At 44.1% G+C, this 18,887-nt stretch overlaps 1 protein-coding gene across 5 annotated transcripts in view; it reads right to left on the reverse strand.

Moving 5' to 3' along the window:
* PPFIBP2 (PPFIB scaffold protein 2) overlaps window positions 1-18,887 on the reverse strand; it is a 1,154,531-nt gene that overhangs the window by 953,682 nt on the left and 181,962 nt on the right. The window lies entirely within an intron of this gene.

Genomic DNA, 18,887 nt, shown 5'->3' on the forward strand with positions numbered 1-18,887 from the left:
TTAAAATTAGTGCTTGCCTGCAACCCGATCTTTAAAGCCAAAGAACTTTTTTATATAACATAGGGTTCAAAGCATTTTTTTAAAATTGACAAATAAATCATTTGGAAATGTGTCTAGTTTCTGCTTTGTCACTTAACACTCGCATTTTTAACTGAAAGGCAGAATGGGATCAGGAAATCCATGCGGTTATTACTCACCCGTAATCGTCATTACACTGCCCACTTCCTCGAAGTAGTCCTTATCATAAAAACGAACCCCTCCCCGTGTAGCCCCAAAACTACAAACAAATGTTCCTATCCAAAGTGAGAGTATAATAGGGTCAACCTCCCTAAGTATGTCTTGAGAATGAAAAGAAGGCCCCAATAGATCAATGCAATCACATGCATAGGGAGGGTGTGAAAAGCAGGAACCAGTAGATCAGTGGAGCCCCGTGCATGGGGAGGGTGTGAGGGACGCTAGAGTGTGACGAGGAGGAGTATGATTTCGCGCAATGGTGATTTTTAAAAAGTATTTGTGACATTTCCCATTTGTACCTCTTTATCACAGTCCTTGTCCAGCTAAATATAACAAGCAAAGAGATGGAGTGAACAAATGCAATACCGAACCAATGCAGAAGCAGCAGTGGCACTAACGAAACAAATAAATCACCAAACGGGCAGGCAAAAAAAATTAAACTAAGGACACCAACTAAAAGAACCTGTACCACACTGCACCAAACAAGGGCATGCACTGGGTGCGCAGGGGAAAAGAAAAGTGTGATATCGACAGTGAGTCAACTTACTACATTCTGTCAAAGAATGTATAATGTAGTGGGGAATTTTCTCATTTTGAGCTGGTGGCAGCTGTTGCTGGCTTCTGACAGCCACGGTATTGATGAGAAAAGTTCATCATTGCTACATGTGTAATGAATGATCACTACCTTGTTACATTGGCTATGAAGACCCCACCAGCTGAGGAGATAACACCTCAACATCGAGTTGATGTGCGGCTCTGGGAGAAGTATGTGATTCCAGGCTGACGCCGTTGACACCTGGCTAAGGCAGTCCAGGCATACTGGAGAGGACTTGCTGCAGGGCAGTGTGCAAGATCGCCTCCAGTATATTCAAGTGACTCATCCTTTGCGACTTAAGAGCAACACAATGCTGCCAGTGAAACATATTTGCATTCCAAACTGAAGTGAGGTCTAATTAGTAAAGGTTGATCGGGTGAGCATGAAACACATCAGCCTTTCAGTAAGAGGGAAAATGAGTTCAGCGACTACAGAAAACTGGCACGGGGCGACATTGTGCTTTTCAGGGAGCAAGCCTTAACTCCTCAAGAAAATGTATGCAATGTGATGTCTTGGTGGCCACTTTAGAAAGTTAGGCTCATTTTCATTATATACACAGAGAAGAGTGTCTATGATGGACTATCATCAGTTCTGATCACAATCTTCTCTGGCAGTGAAGTGTGCATCAATGTTTGAGGATTGAGGATAATGACTGTTCTACATCAGTACTCAAGGAGATAAGCTTTGCAAAGCAGGCATATTGCTTATAGGCTTAGCCACACGTGTAGTACATTATTAGGGTTTTTTTTGTTGAAAAGTCAACATTATCACAGGAATAAGCATAGCTTGGGTCATTATTAAACCTGTCCTTAGTGATGCCTGACACATCATTGAAGGTTACAACTATATAGTTAAATTTGTACAAGAGGTGCACTGTTTTCTCTTACTTTTGAGTCGTATTTAATGCAGGTTTATTTTCATTGGTGGTGTTGGAATTCTGCATTAAATTTCCCCCCCTCTACAAAATAGTTAGATGTACCTGTGATTTCAGCAGCGTTTGTGCGATTGCTCTCTCTAACACCCAATTGTTATAATTCATTGGTTAGAATGCAAAACGTTACTCCACCACTATTTTTCTTTAGTAGTCCATGCGAATCACTAGTAACATGGAGAAAATGGGAAAAAAATGCCTTGGAGGTGATGGCGAAGAGATTTTAGAAACATCACCTTAACTAAGCGCAGAGAAACAAAGAAATCTGAAGGAGTATACATTTCCATACTAAACCCTAATTGACATTATCTTCCATGGTTGAGAACTATTTTGGAGTGCTATCAGTTTGGACTAAGGGGGCAAGGATGACTCGATTAAAGATTATATCACTAGTCTAAAAAAACAGGCATCTACACGTAAATTTGGAACAGCCATTAAAAAAAGAATATGGGATCAATTTTATTAAAATGTAGCTGGGATAAGACAAGAGGAGTTATGGCTGAAGGGTGAATCATCCCTGGAGAAGCGATATTAGTAATCAAAAGGATTGAAAAGTTTTAGTGAATTAAACTGTACAAAAAATAAAAATGTTTTTCAACCAGAGAAGGTGGATGAGGTTATATGTAAAGTAAAATGCAAAGATGTTGTTAAAGATGCTTGTACAACGTTTGCAGGAGAATGTTTTAGATATGGTATAAGTGAGTACTGAGCTAATGCATGAGATTGACCAGCATTAACTGTGTATTTTGGTGGCTGTGGGATAATAGGATATGTTATCAAGTGTTGCAGAAATAAGATAAAAAACATAAAAATAGGTCAAAGAGATTTCTCATGAAATCATCTTCTAGATTGAAGGACAAGTAATGATCCCCCTAGTGGCGTTGCAAAAATAGTTGGGATTTGACTCTTTTTCGAAACCGGCAATTATTTAAAAAAAAAAAAAAAAAAAAACATATGATCCATACAAGTTGTGTGCTATTGATATATGCCCAGGGCGATATTGTGGTCAACCGATAAAGATGATGGGATATTTTAATATATGTCTAGAGCTGTGCAGTAAATACATGATTGGTAAAATGTATGTCTCAAACAAAGGTGATAATCGGATAGGTTGGCCACATCTGAGAGTGTTAGAGGTCACGTTGGATTCAAATGCAGATCCACAGTTTCAAGTACAAGAAGAGGAGTCACAGGTTTCCGATTTTGTGTCAGAATGTCCACATTTAATTGAGAATGTGTTGGACTCTATGAAAGGGTATAAATTAACCCTGGGCGTATTTTGCTTAGTAGTGCTACGCTACGCAAAGTGCACTTCGCACTACGCAAGCTATGCGTAGCTTCGCGAGCTGCGTAGTGCGGTAGGGAAAATGCTGTTCGCACTGATTGCACAGTGCCGGATGCTTGTCCGCTCTGTGCAATCATTGCAAACGGCATCTTGCACAGTGCAAGCAGTCGTTTTCTGCCGCTCGAGTAGATTTGTACTCGAGCAGCAGTTTTCTCAACGCGGACTGGTAGTTTCTCATCACGAGCGGTCGCGAGCATACGCCACCAATCGCAATGAGAAACCTGACCTCCCCGCGTTGAGAATTTCACCGGGAGGTTTATTTTCCATGCGTGTGATCGGCAACTTGATGTTGCTGATCGTGAACAAGGAAAAAGTCTCGCTGGGATGTCATTTTGCTCACGGTCGCCAACTCGATGTTGAGGACCGCGAGCAAGCAAAAAATGCCCGCTATGCTACGCGTTTTTGCACTGTGCTACGTGCAATTCGCGTAGCGCGTAGTTGCGCAAACTACACAAACTACGCGAGCGTGGCGTAGTCCTAAGCCCAGGGTTAGTATAAATATCACATTAAATTGAAAAAAGTAGCTGTACTGGTAGCAGCAAACTCATCCATGTAAGCATACAAGACAGAGTTAATGAAGGGTTGCAGACGCTGATGGATCTGGGGGTAATAGTACCGGTAGAAGCCACAGAATGGTTGGCTCCCATAGTTGTAGCTAGAAAGACCAGTTGCGATATTCGGCTGTGTGTTGATCACAGATCTCTCATCCAAGAGATTATAGTGGATAGATTTCCTTTCCCAAATATTGCCGAACTTGTTTCCATTTTGGCAGAGGTAAAATTCTTCACCACAATTGACCTAACATCCGCATACCACCAGGTAGAGTTAGATGGGGGTATTTAAGTTTAAAAGAATGCTGTTTAGTCTTGTTTCTGCTGCTTCAATATTTTAATGAATCATGACAAAAGAACCAAAGGGCGTAAGTGGTGTGCAATGTTATAAGGGATGATTTATTGATTTTTGGGAGTACTATGGATGAACATGATCATGGGGTGTGTTTGGTTTGTAGGAGACTTCTGGGGGCAGGTTTGACTTTAAAGAAAGAAAAATTTAAGCTTGGAGTCAGAGAAGTTATTTTGGGATAATTTATCTCTGAGAGGGGTGTTGCACCTAAAAGGTCTTGTAGACATCATTGTGAAGTTGAGACATGTCACAAAGAAGAGTTGGTTTCTTTCCTGAGCATGGTCGAGCACTATGTCAAGTTTGTTAAGAAGGAACGTTAATGGTTACTGATGCTAGCTCTATAGGCTTAGGAACAGTTTTGATGCAGAAAAAACATGGAAAAGTGTGTTTAATTGTGCATGCAGCTAGATTTTTATGTGGTTCTAAAGTGAACTATTCTGTGATTGAGAGAGAAGCCCTGGCCCTCTTTTGAGCATTGAAGAAATTCTATAAACTGGTTCAGGGGAAGCAAGTTTAAGGCCTGCACTAAATATAAACATCTGAAGAGGTTTTCATTGAAAAGGTTAAGCCTTTATTTCATCAAGGATAAAAAGATGGGTGCTTGTTCTTCAAGAGTTTAATTTTGAAACTGAAAACATACCTGGGGTTCATAATTCATCGGCAGATTACTTATCCCATTTGTTAACTGAATCAGCTCAAGCCAATGTTCTTTTGAAGAGATTGTTTGCAAAATAACTTTGGGGGCTTTATCTAAGGAGCTGTGGAAAGATAACCTAGTAAATGATTCTGTTTTGCTTGATGTTATTAAGGCTTCTCAATCCAGTAATTCTAGGTTAGAGAATAAACCTTAGTCATTATTAAACAAGCATTGGCATAGCAAATAGGTCTCGCCTTTGGGGCTTTATAAGTATTTAGTTATGCAGCACAATATCCTTCCTGCAACAACATACTGTTGCATGGTTAAACACTTATAAGGTCCCAAAGGCGAGACCTATTGGCTATGCCAATGCTTGTTAAAACAAGCTTTAGCAATGCAATCGGTCTTGCATTAAAGAAAGTTAGAGCTTTTGTGGTTGTAAATTACTGTTTTTTAGTTAGGTTGTGTTTTTGTTTGTTGTGGAGTTACTATTTGACCTATTTAAAGAGGAAGAAAGGAAACGGGATGGAGAGGAAACAATGGAAATCAGGGGTGAAAAAGAACAGAGAGCAAGAGACAGGAAGTGCAGGTTGGTAGAAGAAAGAGGAATAAGGTGGAATCAAGACTAGACATCTTACCTTTGGGACCTTATAAGTATTTAGGCATGTAGCACATTATCCTGGGTGCTACAAGATTTACTGTTTCTTCTGTAAGGCGGGGGAGTTCAACATGCAGGATACAGTAAAGGAACCTGTGTCCACAAGTTAGTTCTGTCAGCACTGCTAATGGTTTGCAAACATGCTTCTAACATGCCATCAATCACGTACAACCTGTGTACTGTGATACAAATAAATCCCTCAGTGTAACTGAGGTTTCCAAAGAAAGCCTGTGTCACACTACAATTTCCAGCATGCATCAGGTGAAAGCATATAAAGCTTGTTATGAGCAAACATTCTAAGGTCATTGGCAAAAAAAATCATCACGTTAGTTACTATTTAAAGACCAGTGAGGGATGTGCAAAATAAGTTGCTTTTGCACTATCTATTTTGTAGGAGTTGAATACAGTAAAAGGTGACAAACGTATAACCTTATACAGGCTAACGCGCTATGACACTAAAATAAAGGTATTTGTTCAGGGGAATGAATAGGGGAAAAAGGTTAAGAAATACTTTAGTAGGAGAGAGTTACCCAACAGAGATCAATTATCACTGCAAATGTAGACGCAAAAAAAGTATTTACCAATGCAAATCGTATACTGTGTTATCAATTTACTTGTTATTCAACAGAAGAACTACGTACTGCAAGAGAATATACACCTTCCTAGGTACAGACACTGCAACACAAGCAGGTGCAGCAGAGTTGGCGGCCATACACTTGAAATGCAAAATTAAATGGCTGCTTTTCAGGGGGGAGGGAAAGCAGTTCATTGTCAAAGTTTCTACACCCATTATGTTGAATAGTTCTTACAATACCTTAATGTGAAATGCACATGTAATACAAGTGCTAACAGTTAAGAGCTACTTTCCTGGAATCTGACACCGTTACCAGAGACAGATTACTAACATAGAGATCTAAACAAAAATGTGTTTTGTTCTGCTGAAAGATCACAGGGTTGGACTGAGAGTCCATTTCACTGTTGTCATGATTCCTTCTCTATTATCAAGTTAACTGTAGTGTAATATTGCAGGTGCTACTGGGAAGTGCAACACTGCCCTATTTATTTGCATTCGACTGGGGTGAAAGAAGCACCTTGGTTGTTCAGCTAAAAGCACAGCAAAAGGTTTGCAATGAACTGGACAGGTACTTACCCAACCATATACAAGGTGTACCCTCAATTTCACATCACATTTCGAAACTAGATAAGAAAGTTAGTTAAAGGGAAGGGCGGGAAGGTTGCTGTGGGCCATGGGAAGCGTGAGGCTCAAACATGTAAGGGATAAGCAAGGATTAAGAAAGGAGAAACTATGGGAAAGCAGCAGGCGCGGTGCTTTAAATGGGCAAGTACTCGCAACAAGCAAGAGTACCTGCACTTCTTCAATTTTAAAGGGAGGGTACCTGCACTTCTCTGTTGAGAATGTAATACTTGTAAAGGGGGGGGGGTAAGGGAGCGGGCATGGAAAAGGAAAAGTACATGAAGGGCGGCAAAGTACGGAAATAATCGGTACTGTTGCCGCTGACCCATGAGGCTGTGATCCTGTCTATGATCAACCATTTCTCGCACAGCCCCCAAGCGCAAGTGCTGACTTTCCCCAGCCCCCAAAGCCCTGTCACCCTCATTGTACTCATCGCGGTAGTAGAGTAGGTCCTAAACCGACTAGAACAGGCAAGAAGTTTGCAGGAAATCAGTACGTGCCAACAATGAGAGAAAAAGAAATTGGGGTTAAGGAATAAATAACCCACCCTTACGGAAAAATGAATGAATCCCGAGTCCGAACGCGTGCGCACAAACCTCGTGGTGAATGAAAACTGGGATCGTCGGTGATATTATTAAGTAACGCAAGGTTACACGGCACGTATAGAATGATGGAAACTGAAAACAAAATTCCCATCCTGGATTAATCTTGCGCTAAAAACCCGAAAGTGAATGGGTGTGCAACCAGCCTGCCATGTGAGGGTTAAATACAGATAAGGTGAAATATAAACACTTACAGGGTTACTTGTCAACACGACCACCAATTGTTCTGTCTATTACATATATATGCCTCTCCTATGGGCGGGCACGTCCAGGGAGCATGAGATGGGGTTCGGGTGCAGCGCTTGCCAGGAAAGGGCTAGCTTTAAAGGAGCTTGTTTCTGTTAAAAAAAATGACAGGCAGCAAAAGTCCGAACGCGTGCGCATAAACCTCGCGGTGAATGAAAACTGGGATCGTCGGTGATATTATTAAGTAACGCAAGGTTACGCGGCACGTATAGAATGATGGAAACTGAAAACAAAATTCCCATCCTGGATTAATCTTGCGCTAGAAACCCGAAAGTGAATGGGTGTGCAACCAGCCTGCCATGTGAGGGTTAAATACAGATAAGGTGAAATATAAACACTTACAGGGTTACTTGTCAACACGACCACCAATTGTTCTGTGAATTACATATATATGCCTCTCCTCTTGGCGGGCACGTCCAGGGAGCATGAGATGGGGATCGGGTGCAGCGCTTGCCAGGAAAGGGCTAGCTTTAAGGGAGCTTGTTTCTGTTAAAAAAATTGACAGGCAGCAAAAGCACACGGCTGCCAAAGATATGCCAAATATAAAGCAAGGTAGCAGTTGTGTGTTGATTTTAATTTAAACAAGCATTCGGCCGCGAAACGAAAGTAATAGTGATCGCGAAAATTGACAGGCAGCAAAAGCACACGGCTGCCAAAGATATGCCAAATATAAAGCAAGGTAGCAGTTGTGTGTTGATTTTAATTTAAACAAGCATTCGGCCGCGAAACGAAAGTAATAGCGATCGCGAAAATTGACAGGCAGCAAAAGCACACGGCTGCCAAAGATATGCCAAATATAAAGCAAGGTAGCAGTTGTGTGTTGATTTTAATTTAAACAAGCATTCGGCCGCGAAACGAAAGTAATAGCGATCGCGAAAATTGACAGGCAGCAAAAGCACACGGCTGCCAAAGATATGCCAAATATAAAGCAAGGTAGCAGTTGTGTGTTGATTTTAATTTAAACAAGCATTCGGCCGCGAAACGAAAGTAATAGCGATCGCGATCAAAGCGAAAGTGATCGCGATCGCTTGGACGGGAGCGCTGTGTGGCAAGCACGTGAGTGGTGCGCGCGCAGCAGTGATTGCCGGCTGCGCGCGTGCACGCTCACATGCACTCAAGCTTTAGGCCACAGGCAACACTTTAAAAATCCCAACTACAAAATGTCTCTCCGAGCCAGCGCATGCGCTGGCCTCAGCGAGACCTAAAAAGGAGTTATTATTGGAAAGAGAAATGCTGCTGGTAGTAACTAGGCTAGGTCCCACCTTAAGTTTAAGAAGACTTATAAATCAAGCTCATATGGCAATTGTCAAGACCAAGGAAAGATTGAGAGCTAATTTTTGGTGGCCTGGAATAGATATGGAATGGATTGCTGGAGTGTGTAGAGTGCAAGAATAGAGAAAAGATCCTTGCTCCTTGCGAGATGCAGATGGTTTGCAGAATCTTCACGATAATACTTGGAAGGAGGTTGCAATTGATATTGTTGTGCCATTGAGAGAACCTCAGACACCTTACTTTTCTGGTCGTGCTTGTTTTGTATTCAAAATGGTTGGAGGTTGTGTGTGTGTGTGCAGGATCTGTCTTCCTCAAGATTTTGGAAGATATATTCAAAAAAGAGTTTTCCTGAATCTAATCTTTCGGACAATGGCCTGCAATTTTGTTCTAATGTTATAAAAGAATATTTTGCTTCTAGTGGTATTTGTCATAAAAGGTTCTATTACTCAGAAACCAGTAGTGCAATAGAGAGAGCATTCAATTGTCAAGGTGAAATTGTTAAGACTGGACATTTGAATTGGAACAAAGAATAACAAACAGCTTACAGTTTGGCTCCACATTCCTCTTCAGGAAAATCTACTTCTGAATTCTTAACTAAGATCTCATAACACAATACTGTGCCCTGGGTGGATGAATTAGGACAAATGGGGTGAAATTCAGTGGTATAGGCAACTGGAGGTATAATGAGGTTAAAGTACAAAGTTAAAGAAAGTAGTATATTGAAATAAGGAAATGTGTTAAATATGTGCAGGTTAAAATGGAACATTAGGTACAAATAAGATCTCCTGTGGGGTGTGCCACATGGTCAAAGTTCACCAAAGCACACAGTTGTCCAGATTTTCTAAAATGCTGCAATAACTGATGGTCAAAGAATCTAGAACAAGGTTCTCCAATGTCGGTCTTGGTGGGCCAGACCATGCCAGATTTTTAGCATATCAACATTTAGATAAATATAGTTATCATGAAAATCTGGCATGGATCTGGCCCTCCAGGACAGACATTGGAGAACCCTGATCAAGAATAAGAGATGGGTTGTGGTACTGGACTCTAATATGACTGAATCGCATGCTGATAATTTGTTAGGCAGGGGTAAAATTGTTTCAGATGGAGCAGATTTACCAAACAGAATTGGAGTAGCTGACAGAAAGAATTTCAGGAGATGTACTCATCTAGGGTACCTAAATTATTATGTCAGAAGATGAAGATTTGTTATCTCTTATATAGTGCATCAGTTCCTTAATCTGTAGCTACCTTTATAATGATCACTGGTTATTTATTATGCAGGGAGAAGTATGGTATCTACAGAGAGTCACCTTACTACATCCTATCACAGAATACATGATGTATAAGAGAATGTTCTCATTTTGAGCTGGTGAGAGTTGCTGCTGGTTTCTGATGGCTGAGGTGTTAATAATAAAAGCTAATCATTCCTAAATGTGTAGCGGTTTTGAATTGTTGTAACCATCCTGTTACAAAAAGTCAGACCAAAACCAAGGAATGGCAAAAACCAAGAGCTCCACAGCAGAGAAGAAACTGTGGCATTGGTGGTGGTGTAATGGCGGTGGTGGAATGGGTGGTGGTGGTATTGGTGGTGGCAGTGGTATTGGTATTGGCCGTGGTACTGGTGGTGGTGGTGGTGGTAGTGGCGGTGTTGGTGGTGGTGGAATTGGTAATGGTGGTGGTAGTATTGGCGGTATTGGTGGTGGCGGTATTGGTGGTGGTATTGGTGACGGTATTGGTGACATTGGTGTTGGTGGTATTGCAACATCTTTTGCTCTGTGATTACACTGTCGCAGCTCAGGAGGAAAAGCGGGTGGGAGGGCTATTACCTACCCTCTCCGTGATTTGAGTGCGCAGTGTGGCATTGCGTAATGTCATTGCTATCTTTGGCCTAATAAAAAACACTCCAGCTGTAGTAGGGTCCTGGCTTCACCTCCTGGTGCAGGGTGGGCTGTGCTTTATGGCAGACATGGAGAGACAGATGGATCATCTTGGCTGAAGCTTCGGTCTCATAGAGTGCCCCTGCTATTACTAGTGAGTGAGAGGCGGTGAGTTGGTGGTATTGGTATTGGTGGTAGTTGTGTTGCTGGTATTGGTGAAATTTGTGGTCGTGGTATTGGTGATGGTACGGGTGGTGTTTGTGGTCCTGGTGGTGGTGGTACTGGTATTGGTGGTGGTATTGGCGGCAGTATTAGTAGTGGTGGTGGTATTGGTGCTGGTGGTAGTGGTATTGGTAATATTAGTGGTGGTATTGGTGGTATTGGCATTAGTATTGGCGGCGCTATTGGTGGTGGTGGTATTGGTGGTGGTGTTGGTGATATTGGCAGCCGTGGTGGTAGTGGTGGTGGTGTTGGTATTGGTGATGGTATTGGGGGTTGTGGTGGTATTGGTAATGATGGTATTGGCAGTGGTATTGGTAGTGGTGGTGGTATTGGTGGTGGTGGTTGTATTGGTGGTGGTGGTATTGGTGGTGATGGTACTGGTGGTGGTGCCATTGGTGGAGGTGGTGGTAATATTGGTGGTGGTGGTAATATTGGTGGTGGTGGTATTGGTGGTTGTATTGGTGGTGGTGGTATTGGTGGTTGTATTGGTGGTGATGGTACAGGTGGTGGTGCCATTGGTGGTGGTATTGGTGGTGGTATTGGTGGTGGTGGTAATATTGGTGATGGTGGTAATATTGGTGGTGGTGGTAATATTGGTGGTGGCATTGGTGGTGGTGGCATTGGCGGTGGTGGCATTGGCGGTGGTGGCATTGGCAGTGGTGGTATTGGTGGTGGTATTGGTGGTGGTGGTGGTATTAGTGGTGATGGTATCGGTGGTGGTGGTGGTATTGGTGTTGGTGATATTGGTAGTGGTATTGGTGGCTGTGGTATTTGCCATGGTGTTGGTATTGGTATTTGCGGCGCTATTGGTGGTGGTGGTATTGGTGGTGGTGGTACTGCTGGCCGTGGTGGTATAGGTGGTGGTGTTGGTATTGGTGGTGGTTGTGGCATTGGTGGTGGTATTGGGGGTTGTGGTGGTATTGGTAATGGTGGTATTGGCTGTGGTATTGGTAGTGGTGGTGGTATTGGTGATGATGGTACTGGTGGTGGTGGTATTGGTGGTGTTGGTATTGGTAGTGGTGGTGGTATTGATGGTGGTGGTATTGATGGTGGTGGTGGCATTGGCGGGGTGGCATTGGCAGTGGTGGTGGTGTATTGGCGGTGGTGGTATTGGTGATGGTTGTAGCATTGGTGGTGGTATTGGGGGTTGTGGTGGTATTGGTGGTGGTGGCATTGGTGGCGGTGGCATTGGTGGCGGTGGTATTGGTGGTGGTGGCATTGGTGGTGGTGGCATTGGCAGTGGTGTATTGGCGGTGGTGGTATTGGTGGTGGTGGTATTGGTGGTGGTTTATTGGCAGTGGTGGTGGTATTGGTGGTGGTGGTATTTGTGGTGGTGGTGGTATTGGTGTGGATGGTATTGGTGGTGGTTTATTGGCAGTGGTGGTGGTATTGGTGGTGGTGGTATTGGCGGTGGTGGTGGAATGGGTGGTGGTGGTATTGGTGATGGAATTGATGGTGGTGGCGGAATGGGTGGTGGTGGTGGTATTGGTGGTGGCATTGGTGGTAGTGGTATTGGTGTTGGTGGTATTTGCAGTGGTGTTGGTATTGGCTGTGGTATTGGTACTAGTGAGTGAGAGGCGGTGAGTTGGTGGTATTGGTATTGGTGGTAGTTGTGTTGCTGGTATTGGTGAAATTTGTGGTCGTGGTATTGGTGATGGTGGTATTGGCGGTGGTGGTGGAATGGGTGGTGGTGGTATTGGTGATGGAATTGATGGTGGTGGCGGAATGGGTGGTGGTGGTGGTATTGGTGGTGGCATTGGTGGTAGTGGTATTGGTGTTGGTGGTATTTGCAGTGGTGTTGGTATTGGCGGTGGTATTGGTGGTGGTGGTATTGGTGGTGGTACTGCTGGCCGTGGTGGTAGAGGTGGTGGTGTTAGTATTGGTGGTGGTTGTGGCATTGGTGGTGGTATTGGTGGCGGTGGTATTGATGGTGGTGGTATTGGTGGTGGCGGTATTGGTGGTGGTGGCATTTGCAGTGATGGCATTGGCAGTGGTGGTGGTGTATTGGTGGTGGTGGTATTGGTGGTGGTTGTGGCATTGGTGGTGGTATTGGGGGTTGTGGTGGTATTGGTGGTATTGGTGATGATGGTACTGGTGGTGGTGCCAATGGTGGTGGTATTGGTGGTGTTTGTATTGGTAGTGGTGGTGGTATTGGTGGTGGTGGTATTGGTGGTGGTGGCATTGGCGGTGGTGGCATTGGCAGTGGTGGCACTGGTGGAGGTGTATTGGCGATGGTGGTATTGGTGGTGGTGGTATTGGTGGTGGTGGTATTTGTGGTGGTGGTGGTATTGGTGGTGGTTTATTGGCAGTGGTATTGGTGGTATTGGTGGTGGTGGTATTGGTGTGGATGGTATTGGTGGCGATTTATTGGCAGTGGTGGTGATATTGGCAGTGGTGATGGTATTCGCAGTGGTGGTGGTGGAATGGGTGGTGGTGGTATTGGTGATGGTATTGATGGTGGTGGTGGAATGGGTGGTGGTATTGGTGGTGGTGGTGGTATTGGCAGTGGTATTGGTGGTGGTGGTGGCATTGGTGGTGGTGGTGGTGGTGTTGGTGATATTGGTTTTGGTGGTATTGGTGGTGGTGGTATTTGCGGTGGTGTTGGTATTGGCGGTGGTATTGGTATTGGCGGCGCTATTGGTGGTGGTGGTATTGGTGGTGGTACTGCTGGCCGTGGTGGTAGAGGTGGTGGTGTTGGTATTAGTGGTGGTTGTGGCATTGGTGGTTTTATTGGTAATGGTGGTATTGGCGGTGGTGGTGGTATTAGTGGTGATGGTATTGGCAGTGGTGGTGGTGGTGGAATGGGTGGTGGTGGTGGTGGTATTGGTGATGGTATTGATGGTGGTGGTGGAATGGGTGGTGGTTGTATTGGTGGTGGTGGTATTGGCGGTGGTGGTATTGTCAGTGGTATTGATGGTGGTGGTGGCATTGGTGGTGGTGGTGTTATTGGTAAAGGTAGTGCTGGTATTGGTGGTGGTGGTATTGGTGGTAGTATTATTGGTATTGGTGGTGGTGGTATTGGCAGTGGTATTGGTATTAGCGGCAGTATTGGTGGTGGTGGTATTGGTGGTGGAGGTAGTGATGTTGGTATTGGTGGTGGTTGTGGCATTGGTGGTGGTGGCATTGGTGGTGGTATTGGTGATATTGGTGTTGGTGGTATTGGCGATGGTATTGGTATCAGCAGCGGTATTGGTGGTGGTGGTACTGGTGGCGGTGGTGGTATTAGTGGTGGTGGAGGTGGTGGTATTGGGGGTTGTGGTGGTATTGGTAATGGTAGTGGCGGTATTGGCGGTGCTATTGGTGGTGGTATTGGTGGCGGTGGTTCAATTGGTGGTGGTGGTATTGGTAGTGGTGGTGGTATTGGTGGCAGTAATGGTGGCATTGATGGTGGTGGTTTTGGTGGTGATATTGGTGGTGGTGGTGATATTGGTGGTGGTGATATTGGTGGTGACGGTATTGGTGGTGGTGACATTGGTGGTGATGGCATTGGTGGTGGTGGTGATAGCGGTGGTGGTGTATTGGCGGTGGTATTGATGGAATGGGTGGTGGTGGTAGTGGTATTGGTACTGGCCGTGGTATTGGTGGTGGTGGTATTGGTGGTGGTGGTGGTGGTATTGGTGGTGGTGGTATTTGTGGTGATGGTATTGGTGATATTGGTGCTGGTGGTATTGGTGGTGGTGATGGTATTGGTGACAGTATTGGTAGTGGTGTTGGTATTAGTGGTGGTTGTGGTATTGGTGGTATTGGTAACGGTGGTGGTATTGGTAGTGTTGGTTTTATTGGTGGCAGTGTTTGTAGTGGTGGTGGTGGTATTGGTGGTGATGGTAGTATTGGTGGTGATGGTATTGGTGGTTGTGCCAATGGTGGTGGTATTGGTGGTGGTGTTGGAGGTGGCGGTATTGGGGGTGATATTTGTGGTGGTATTGATGTTGATATTGGTGGCATTGGTGGTGGTATTTGTGGTTGTGGTGGTGGTGGTGTTGGTGGTATTGGAGGTGATGGTATTGGTGGTGGTGGCATTGGTGGTGGTGGTAGTATTGGTGTTCGTACTGGTATTGGTGGTTATGGTGGTGGTGGCATTGGTAGTGGTGATGGTATTAGTGGTGGTGTTAATAAAACAGGCTTTTTAAAACAACCAGTCCGGTGGCTTTAGTACAGATGACATGTAACACAGATGTGATGTCAGCTTCAGCCTATTAGCACAGGATTATATGTTACCTTGAATTCTCAAGACTTAAATCACTAATCATTTCTAAATCCATTTTACTTGGGGGAGGTTGAAACAGACACAAGATAATGCCAGGTTAAAGTGATTAAAAGCAGACGCCCGTGTTACGGGGCGGCCGTGCTGCTTAGAAAAAAAACAAGTGGTTTCAGGTGAAGCAGGGTATGTCTGGCCTGTAGTAACAAACTCAATAAAGTAAATAGTGCTTACAGACCAAATAACAGGTCTCATGTAACAACCGAAGTAAAGGGGCCAGAAGCCATGGGAGATTACAAACTAAGACAAGGGCCTACTAAGGAGGGACTAACAAGCCTATTAACAAATCTGTAGGCAGCATTTCCGAAAGACAATGATGCAAACCAATAAAACATATGGGAGGAAAGTGGGCGCTGCTTCTCTCCCATACTGTACTACAGCAGTGTCACAGAGCGAGCAGCGTTTGCGCGCTGCCGCTTGGGGGTGGACCTAAAAACGAAGACATGCTTTAGTAACTTCCCCAACGGTGCAACAGCCTCAGACGACAGCAGCTAATGGAGCCAGAGCCCACTCTTCTAGAAACCATGTCTGTTTTTAAAGTAAATTCAAACGCGCTTGAAACATTCATTGACGGTATTGTGGCTAAGGAAACTGCAGTCCTGCTGTTTGCCGAGAACCACGTGTTTTAGAAAAGTTCACATGTTGCTTCAGATGCAAGACCTGTGTGTAGTGAAGAACAGTTGCAACATTCAAGTTCCATCGAACTCACAGCGGTGGATACACAACCATACCTGGCTCGTCCGTCTTACAGCGCTGGGAGGCCTCAGGGTAGCCATGCGCTATATAAATTTAATTACATTCATTATATAAATTTAATTTCATTCATACCTAGCCTACTTCCAAAGTTAAATGCAAGCCACGCACAGATAGCATTTCTGTAGTAATGGAAGAAACCATGATGAGATCAGGGCAACCCAAAAGTATTTATTTTCCCATATAGAAAACATTCTCATGGCACCACTCGCTGGGGCAACAGCCAAGCAACTCCAAAGCAACAAAAAATGGAGGAAGGAACAATAGCAAAGCAGGGGCAACATGCAAGGGTGGCCTTAAACTCGGTTTCACATACAATCAGCATTCCCAAGCAGAAATCCTCACTCTTGTCCTGTCCAGAGCCTCCTCCATGCAGGCTGTCAACAGCAATACCTTCGGACAGACCCACATACAAATCCAGCTTGATCTAACATATAACGAAGACAACACACGGGGGAGTCCCGCCTCACAAAACAAGTGTAAACATTGTAAATACCTAAATAAGTTCTGACCAAAGCAATTCAGACAGCCACATGAACAGTACGAGGATGCTTTGCAGGCAGGCCAGCAAGTGTTCCAGACAATACAGCCCCTAACCAGACACTCTCCTGTAGTGTCTGCTAAATAAATCAAGAGCATAACAAGAGTAATACATTTTCTAAATTAAGCATGCAACCACCATATGAAGTAATAAACGCACACATACAGACCGATCAAGATTCTTGAGGAAAAATCTCTCACCATCACAGGCTCCCCATGCACAGACCGCACACCAGGATTCCTGCAGGCCCTCAGTGAGACTGCTACTACAATCTCTGAATCTAAACAACAACTACTGCTCTGATTAACCAGAAAAAAGGTGCCAATTCACCACAATCTGAGTTAAGGGTCAGGGAATGTAAAGGCAGGGTTAACAAAGGGCCGAGGTCCAGCAAATCTTTCTTCATTGACCACCGGCACCACCTTGCACTGGAACGCCTTCAGACGCTGCCTCTCCTTTTCCGCTCCCACGAGTACCTGTAGAAAACAGCAATCAATTGAATCCAAAATGGACACGTTAGGCTGCTTCCCTCCCATCTACAATGGCTTGGTACAGAAAGCAGGTGAAGGGAGTGAGATGCAAACAAATGACAGGAGTGAAGAGGATGACTGTCGCCTATCCTGGAACACAAAATGGCACAATCCAAGGGAAATGACTACATAGCAATATGTCAATGCCCAGTGTGGACAATGATAATGAAACCAACAAGGCAGGGTCAACTACGAAAGGGGGCAAAATTCAGAAAGACGAGACTAGACCAACTCACAAACTCCAGAAAGTACCCGACAAGGGACGGTGATTCTATATAAATAGCATACTGCTGCAGGGAGACGGACCCGCAGTATTTCCAGTAGGAGGCTTAACCTACTAAAATCTTCATCTAGATAGAAGCTAACAATTTATTATGGATTTTAGAATTAGGGCTACAAAGAATCCCTCTCTGTAAGTGGATAAGCCTCATACATAGATAAAAACTGACGAGGAGGAACGAAAAAGTGATATTCCGGTATGAGAATATAGAAAAAAGGGTATGCATTTAGCATAGGTTTATATGCGACATACTGGAATCCCAGGGGCATCACAACAACTAGCAAATGGGGTTGATAATTATGTAGTATGCCATTGCACAAAAAACCCACATTTTTAAAAGAAGTGCACTCTCCCCTTTCTGGAGCTATGCAGTCCATTACATCTACACACCTCTCTATTCAGCTGTAATCTGCACACACCCAATGACTACATTCCAGTGCTGGAATGTAGCCCTCGTACCTAGCAAGCTCACAACAAGGGAGGAACATAACACACCCCCCTTTTTTCATTAGAACAGAGTAGAAGAAAACTTAAAAGAAAACTAAATGATCTGTACAAGGTAATACAACGAATTCTATTAAAGGTAATGCAGTGGAATTATAATAGCAAATAAATGATCTACACACAATGAAACAATCAATAACAATATTATTTAGAACCATGAGTATCAACACTTTCACACACAATCTTCCAACCATTTAGAAGGCCTCCTTGTTCTTAGCCCCGCACTCCTTACACCATCCCCACATCCTTTAACAGAAACTTCCTGACTATTTTGACCATCTGCAACGTCCTCATTTCCATTCACAGAAACTTCCTGACTGTTTTGACCATCCACAACTTCCTCACTTCAAGCCACAATTTCCTGCCCAGCACTATCCACTTCCATACCATTATCCCTGCTTACACTCTTCTCCCCTCCATCCAGATGATTAAAATCCATTTCCAACCACCAAAAATACTCCTCAAAACTACATGTAGGACACAACTGAGAGTAGAGGCAGAGGGGAAGACATGTTTCTTTACGACACCCGACGAGGCCACGGTGTGACTTGAGGGATGGCGCCAGGCCCCGGGCTCAAGACGAACTTGCAGGAGAGGAACACAGCGCTCACAGGACGGAACACCAACGGAGCCAGGAGCAACAGGAGGGAAGGACGAGACATCGCATGCAAGCGGAGATGAGTGAGAAGACCGACAGGCAAGGACTACCAGCTCTAGTTGACACACAATGAGAGATGGCTAAGAGACTTCCCAAAGCAGAAATACTCCTACCAATGAACATTGGTGGCCTGTGAACACACTCCCAGTGATACTATAGCAGCAGCGGGGTTCCCAAACTGTGCGCCGTGCACCAAGTACTTTAATGCATTTAATGTTGAAGGGCCTGTTGGCTTCAGTTAAACTAATTAGACTTAAACGCATGATGTCGATGATTTGTAAGTGACATGCCTAAAGCTGTAAACGTAGTGCTTGATTGATGGCATGTCGAGGGAGATAACCTCCATATTTCACTGGATCCCCAGGTTCCAACGTACGCTGAAGATGCCTGATTTATTTTGTTAGACTCGTTAATAGTTTTATTGTTTTCCAAATGCATTTTACACCAATGCAAGTTATCAGGAAAGTACAGTTGTCCTGTCCATTAAACACATTAAGTATTATTAAGTATTAACACTTGTACTTGAACCATAGGTACTACCAATACACATTTATTTAAAAAAACATTAATTTCCAGACAGGCCTGCACTCTCCTTGAGCACAGGGAAGTAAAACACCCAATATACGGCAAAATGGCAACA

The sequence above is a fragment of the Triturus cristatus genome, chromosome 3_2 (assembly GCF_964204655.1).
Source record: "Triturus cristatus chromosome 3_2, aTriCri1.1, whole genome shotgun sequence".
Taxonomy (NCBI): domain Eukaryota; kingdom Metazoa; phylum Chordata; class Amphibia; order Caudata; family Salamandridae; genus Triturus; species Triturus cristatus.